Genomic DNA, 7,896 nt, shown 5'->3' with positions numbered 1-7,896 from the left:
TATATGCTTCTTGACAGTTTGAAACGAACTTTTCAAACACTGCACTTATAGCGGCAAGTTTATCCACTTGAAGTCTTTCTTGCCTATTTTCAACGTGATCAAAACGTAGGCATAGTAGTAGGAATGAAAATCTATTGAAAGCCATAACTGTTCGGAAAATGTCAATACCAGTTCCATTTGTTCGCCAGAGATCTCGCAGATGGCGATGCCCACTTCTGTACACGCCAACAAGATAAAGAAGACCAAACAATGCCTTCATTTCGATAACATTGGTTTCGCCGCAATAGTACTTCTCTTTATAAGCTGTGGCTTTTCGACGTATCATAATATTGGTACTGTCGGTGATACTCTCAATCATTATAGGATCAAAAAAGAGATGCCAGCAGTCTAATGCAGTTTTCTTATCTTTGGCACACAACTTGGACCCTGGTAATTGTGAAATTATATTCTCTGATCTTGTTCTCACCTTGTCATTAGCATGATGTTTTTTCCATTTTGTCGAGTCCTTACACAAATAAAACGAACTTGGAATGCTCTGGTCATCAGTGTCTTCTGTGACAGTTTCTTCACATTCACTATCGGAATGGTAACTTTGGACACTAAGGTGATCAACCTCTTCATTATCACTCAAATCCACAAAATCTCCATCGTCATCTTCTTCTTCTTCCCAGAGTGCCAAAAGCTGCTCTTGCTCTTTCTCGTAATGAGACATCCTACGGAAATAATTGCATTCAGATATTACCATTATTTATACCAAAATCAACTCTTACCTATAAAAATAAATGTATAACTTGATAACACAGGTGGGGCTCCTGTGACCCCAGCGCTGTTTGCGGCACTGCTACTCTCTCAGTAGCTGACTGAAGACTGCACTCGCGCCAGAATATCACAGAATGGAGTGTTTTGGGAAGCTATAGGCAACCAATGAACCGTGCGTGCATTCGATTTGAAATGCCAGTGATTTAAAATTTGTATGTCCATGTGAGACCCCACCTGGGCGACGCCGGGTTAAGTCTGCCGAATTACAGTGATCTGCAATTATAAACTGACATTTACCAAATTTGTTCGGTGTATTCACTATGAATTGTTCGTTGTAGATTTAAGACATTCTTAGATTTCAGTAATTTTCTCTTTTGGCAATTGATAAATCAATATATTTTTTGAATTCCACATATTTTTACTCCTATAATTAAAACTGTTATATATTTTCTAAAATCAATTGTGTCTTTTTCCAAATTTCTTCACGGGTGAAATCAAAGTTTGGTAAGTAATTGTTGTGTTAGTGCCTGAATCCACCTGAGAGGATGAGAAAAATCTCTATACATTGTGGTATAGGATTTAAACTCAACATAAGAGTCTAGCTGATTGAAATTGTCATCAAAAATAATAATAATAATAAAAATTAAAAATTTTTGGATTTTTTTTAACAACAACATCATCATAATATATGTATATATATATATATATATATATATATATATATATATATATATATATATATATATATATATATACATATATATATATATATATATATATATACAATTCCCCCTTTTTTGGAGTGTTGTGTCCACGAATTTTTTCTGAGATATGATATGACTGAGGCGAATCAACTTAGACACTGAGATATTCAATTTTTAGTGAAGTCTCACTTCCCCGTTAGTCGTGAAAAAACTATAATTTGTTGTTATTTTACGTTCATACTCTCTCTTGCCTTTCTACATTTCCATTTCTAACACCCTGTGTAGATCCTATCTCTTCTCTAAAGTTGTTAATAAGAACAGTTCCAAGTGATTCACGAAGTACATCGACATCAATTATCCCACCAGATCCGTTTTCTTGTTCCCCGTCTCCTAAAAGAAAAGGAAAAGTCGGAGCTTTCCTATAACTTTTCCACCTTCAACGTTCGCCAGAAACAGGGTCCCAGCCGCTAAGTGGTATCTTGATCCAGTACGTTAATAAACGTTAGAACAATCGCCTGCTTGCGGATAATTTTGGTCTCGGCTACCAGCTGTATATCCAATAAAAGACTATTAATGATGTTGCCGGTGCAATTTATCGCCACTTTCATTGTTAATAATTTTTGGGAGTTCGTGAACCGTTCATTCTAATATGACAGTTATTGTGTGGCTGCGCTTTCTTTGACGGGAAGGTTGGCGATATTGGATGACTGGAAATTGAAGAGAGGTTTATGCAGTGATTATATGATACAGTTATTATTGAATACAGAATTTAATGTGAATTTTCGTTTTGAATAGTGAACAGTTTTATGTTGCACATCAATCTCCATTATATTCGTTCCATTTCTGAAATATATGGAATGACGGACAGTTTATACACTGCTGACCTTACTAATCCTTTCCTTCCTAACTTTTGAATTGGATAAAATATCTGAATTGAACAATATTTACGCCACGAAAATAATTTTGATGTGAAACTTCGTTACGCGCGCTTGACTTGGAGGGTAAGCTGATGAATGCGTGACAAAAGCGTTACGAAAAGTGTGATTCGGCGAGGCGAACGAAAGTTTGGAGGGGAGTATGAGTTAGTGAAGATAGAAAGAGAGAGTAAATTGATGGATGTAGCCGTTACTACGTGGTAGGAAATCATAATGAAGTAATTGAATGCTCGAAAAAGATCTACTATCAAATCAGAATTTTCAGGCAAGCAACAAATCTGAAGAGATGTGGTCCATGATTGATGATTTCAGAGAAAAACAAAGGAAAGAGCAAGTTGATATACCAATAAACGCAAACATACTGAACAATTACTATTGCTCTATAGCAGAAAAATCAATAAGAAACATACCAACTTCTCTCAATTGGCTGACCCATTTAGAGAACATATGGATCTCTGATAACTTCATTTTACATCCTACTGATGCAAATGAGCTTAAAGAAATAATTCAATCTTTCAAAAATTAAAAGGCCGCGGGGTTCGTAATGAACTCATCCTTCAAAACCGGAATATTCCCTTCCTGTCTGAAAAAATAGTTATCCCATTCCACAAAGGTGGTGATCTCAGTGATCCTTCAAACTTCCGTCCTATATATCTCATTCCCACTCTAAGCAAGCGAATAGAGAAACTGGTTAAATTAATATTTTTTTAAAATAATAATAGTGTCATAAGCAATAACCATTAATTTCATTGTCTAATATATAAAATAATTTGAAATTCCTGAAAAAACTGAAAAAAGAAAAATGAATAGCTGAGAATGACAATTTTATTAGGCAAAAATAACCAGAAATGAAATAATAGTGAAATAAAATATAAGTGAAAATAGAACGATTGAAAAAAAATAAAAAAGAAAATAAAATGAAAAGTTGAGAGATTCCAAGCCACGTTACTTCACGACGTTTCGATTGTTAGTATCTACAATCGTCTTCGGGTGATGACCGGACTGATTCCTCCGAGAGATGACTATTTATAGGTCGTTCGAGTACTTTCACTTATCCCTGCTTTCCATTTTCCGCTTCACTGGTTCCGTAGGAGATGACCGTTTTGGCGGGAGTTGGCCATTTTTCGCTTGATGATGGGTTTCCATATGTTGCGTATCTCTACGCTTGCTTGGCTGAATATGTTTTTGGATAGAATGTATGCGGCTTCCTTGAATTTTCTCCTAAACCAATGTTTATCTCTGTGTATAATCTCAACTTGGGACCACTCGATGTTGTGTTGATGGGTCCAAACATGGTCTGCTATTCCTGATTTGCTGGTTTCCCCTCACTGTGTGTGTTTCTTATGCTCGGTAGTGCGAACATTCAATGGCCTCTTAGTATCACCAATATTGAAGTTTCCGCACTCACAGGGTATCCGGTAAATGCAATTCTTGAAATCGCAGTCCACGTTTGGTGGCCATCAATAACCATTTATCAATTACTTATAAAAGTCACCAAACTGTCATAAGCTTGATATTTCCACGGCTACCTAGAAATCAAATTCTTCAAAAATTATTTTTTGTACAGCTGTTATTGAAAATCTCTTTGATAGAAACACTTCAATCAGAACGCCTACCAAAAAATCATTTAGAAAAGTTCACACATGCAGTTCGTGCTATTGGTAATATTAAATCCCTGTAAAGATACTGACGATGACGAAGTAGGATTCAGCCCAACTGTAGAAAGTCCTTCAAGACTAATCAATAATCCTCCTTAAAATAACGTGAGTTGGCGTATGTAGTTGTAACATATGCCTTGTAATCCAAAGATCGTGTGTGTTCAAATCCCATGGACCCTATAATTTTTTTTATTATCAGCAGTAATGTTATACAAAAAAATTTGTATGATACATTTGTTAAAAGTGATTTCATTTTGCTCGTGAGTTTGCTCCACTTGCTGACGCTCGTTTTGCAATAATCCCCACTCACAAAATAAAATGCCACTTTCAACACTTGTAGGTAAAACGTGAATAACTATTTTTACACATAAACGGCTTTATTAAAAAAACTTGACGATTCAGGTATAGGGACATGTATATCATCTCGAAACATTTTTCACGATCTTTCAATTTATCGAGTAATATACAGGGGGTTTCATTTGAAAAAATGATCTTTCGACTACTTTTATGCACAATGAAAATAATAGTAATTTTAGCACGCCCTGTATGGTATGGAGTCGATTTCTTGATGTTATTTGAATATTTCGAGTTTGTCCAAACTATCATCAAAATATCAACTTTTCATGAATTGAGAGTATTGATGTACTTAATTTCAATTAAGGCTATGTTTTGGACCATATTTAGCACAATATATTTTTTATCTCGAAAACAGATAGAGATAGGTATAGGACATTATCACCAAAAAAGTATTAAAATACTAGATCGATTCCAAAAATGTTTTAATATACGGGGTGTTCCATTTAAAAAAATATAATTGCTTGGACTTTTTGATAGAGGTGGCAACGCCGCAATGCTGACAATATTTTAGATCGATAGAACAGGTAAGGAAATGTGAGATGTGAAATTTTCAGAGAAATCATGCTTTGCGTTTTCCAGAAACGTCTAACCTACCATCCACCGTGAGTCACACTGTATGTATACCATTCACCCAATGAAATTCATCATATCAACTATTCTTGCATTTTCGATATATTTGATAACATTTCCTTTTTTTTTCAGGTAAGTCTGATGCTTCTTCCGTTCACAATTGATAAAAAACGGTGAGTCACAAATCAATTCACACATATCACAAGTGTTATGAGTTCCGCAGTATAATTCGGAATTACTGCCTGGATTTTTCAAACAGTAATTGGAATTACCGAGGTTTACTATAAGCGGATGGGAGGCAATAATTCTCGCTATTAGTGGATATATATACATCGGAGCTGCTCCAAACCTGAGCTGAGCTATCATTATAATTGGTGCTCTGTTAGGATTAACACATACGGTTGTTACTGAAATCATGCCTGGATGGCAATTGTGCAATTCCACGTCGTATCGTAACTTATATCTGTATCTGTGTCATAGGAATGTGTCTGTTGAAAAGTGAGTTTTCTATCCGAAAAATGCCGGACTAAATAATTTATTCATGTGGTGAATTATTTATGGTTTGTTTTTTTGTGTCAAAAACTGAATTCTTGAAAAAACTAGCAGTAAATGGAAAAACAATAACTATGTAAAATTGACGAAAACACTTTGTGAAAACTTCAACTTGTTTCAGGGTTAGTTTCCTTCTGAGTTTAATTTGTCATTCAGTACACCATATTTGATTTCTGTTTCATGAAATATGTTTGAACCACACATAAAATAATAGCAAAACCACTGTTACTGTTCAAACCGTTACTGGCTGCTTTTTCCTGTATTGTACGATTTTCTTTTGTGAACCTTTCATGTGTGAGACGATGCACTAGAAAATTCATTCCATTACGTTTGTGCTGTTCATAGTGACAGGAATATACCAGTACGTGCTTATTTCTTTTCTATCACTATTTTGATAAATTGATTTTATGTTTTCAGTCTGCTCCTCACTTAATTCATTTTTATCGTTTCTTACTGAAACAAAAAATATCTGGTATCACAGCTTTGAACATCACTTCAATATTTGACGAGAGTTCGGTTTCCCCATCGGCAATCCTAATTTATACCTCCTCTGCCTACAAAGAAGCGTGGTCGTTCTGGAAAGTTTTTCAATTTGAATTTTTATGATAACCCATTCCAGATGATTGCGACCTAATGCTTGCAAAACATGCAACGCGTAATGTTTCTTAATCTTATTTGTCGTCGAGATAATTGTTAAAGTTACACTGGGGTTGGCCATAATTCTCACAATCAAGTTGGTTCAGTCATATTGCCCTGTCGTGTTTCCTGACAATTTGTTCGGTTGTTCGGTGGTTGTTGAAGATACGCAGACTAGGGGGAATGAAATATTGGGTATTTTTTGTTGTTTCTGTTCAACTGTTCATCTACTTGATGACATGCTGATTTGTGACATTTTTATAGAAGAATCAGCCAGTGAGAAATTTTAAACGGCATTATATGAGGAGTGTACAAAGAGACTCGTCTGAGAATGCAATGGAGAGAAAGTGTCAAGACAAATTGCAATTACAGACAATATTCTATTACGGATTTTTTTTTAATTTCCCTCTCATTGAATTACTTCAAATGTATTAAAGTTTGAATTCGTTCATTTGGTTCATCACCATTTTCAATAATATATTCATTATCATTTCAAATTCTTTCACTAGTAATTATCTATGATCACTTATTGGTTCTCTCATAATTGTCGGCGAGCACACTGGAAAAAAAGACAATCTCATTCGGATGCGTTGCAAAATCCGATTTGATTCCGCTTCCACTTCCCTCCGTTTTACAAGAAGCTGGCATGTGTCATTCTAAATACAGTCCACATGAAGTCCAAAAACGGTCGCTGGTCTGGTGGCTTCAACTTCTACAATTCAGAAAAGGAGACTGTGGGGTAAGATCTACTTCATGATCCAAAACCATATGTCAATCAATTCTTCACAAGAAGCTATGTGGGTACCAATGGCATTGTTACTGAATCACGACAATATACTGGAAATACACAGAGAAATATTTTAAAGAACAATAGAACTACTCCCTGGATACTATTTACTTAGAAGAACTGCCTAAATTGAAACAAAAGGATGTAAGTTAGATGAGGTTGGGTCTGAGATCATGGATCTGTTCCACTCTAAATTACAAACTGCAATGGTTCATTTGATATCATCAAATGAACCATTGTATTGAGTACTTCATTTGCTCTATTCGCTTCCAGAACTGGAAGACCCCTTAGCAAATAAAGCAATTGAAACCAAATTCTCTACGTAGCAAATTACTTTATTTGCTGTAGGATCTTCCAGCTCCACTTATTTGGTCCACGGCAGAGCAGTCACAATCTCGTATTCACTCTACTACTTCATCATTTTCAAAACAGAAACTGTGTTGTGACGCATTCCAAATGTATTCATTCAATGATAGAAACGACAGTTTCCGGAGTAGGTCTCAATACAACGTAGGTGATCCCTTTTGGAGGGATTGTTTGACGAAACATTGGTCAATCCTAATAGATTTTTCAAGAAGTTTAGAACTGGAGGCGATGTCGATGACAGGTTTTGGCTCGATGGAACGCTTTACAGTACCTCTCCTTGCGGAGGTGTTAGTAGCTTTACGAACTTCCCGTGCGATGAGGAATATTCAACTAGTGTTGCTAGGAATCCATACCAGATTCAGTTTGTTTCAATCTTCCTTCATGCAGGTCTTTTTGCAGTTCTGAAGCTCCATTATGCTATATGCGAATTTGATGCACTGTATACAAAAGAAACTATATTATCGATCGAAAATAACTCAGTATCAGTTGATATGTCAAGAAGAGTACTTCAACCACGCTACTGAAGATGACTGCCGCAGTTGCAGTTGAAACGTTTGGGGATTGTAGTAACC

The 7,896-nt window shown here is 35.7% G+C and overlaps 1 long non-coding RNA gene across 1 annotated transcript; it reads right to left on the bottom strand.

Moving 5' to 3' along the window:
* Nucleotides 1-466: 466 nt before the first annotated feature.
* On the bottom strand, nt 467-1,009 carry LOC111502004 (uncharacterized). Its single transcript, XR_012465597.1, has 2 exons — nt 771-1,009; nt 467-713 (listed from the first exon to the last, which is right to left on the bottom strand). It is a non-coding gene; the product is annotated as an uncharacterized lncRNA (long non-coding RNA).
* Between the last annotated feature and the right edge of the window lie 6,887 nt (nt 1,010-7,896).

The sequence above is a fragment of the Leptinotarsa decemlineata genome, unplaced genomic scaffold (assembly GCF_025532065.1).
Source record: "Leptinotarsa decemlineata unplaced genomic scaffold, Ldec_3_MD MMD2_tig00001393_RagTag_RagTag, whole genome shotgun sequence".
Classification (NCBI taxonomy): Eukaryota; Metazoa; Arthropoda; class Insecta; order Coleoptera; family Chrysomelidae; genus Leptinotarsa; species Leptinotarsa decemlineata.
This window is presented reverse-complemented; position numbering and strand designations above follow the sequence as displayed.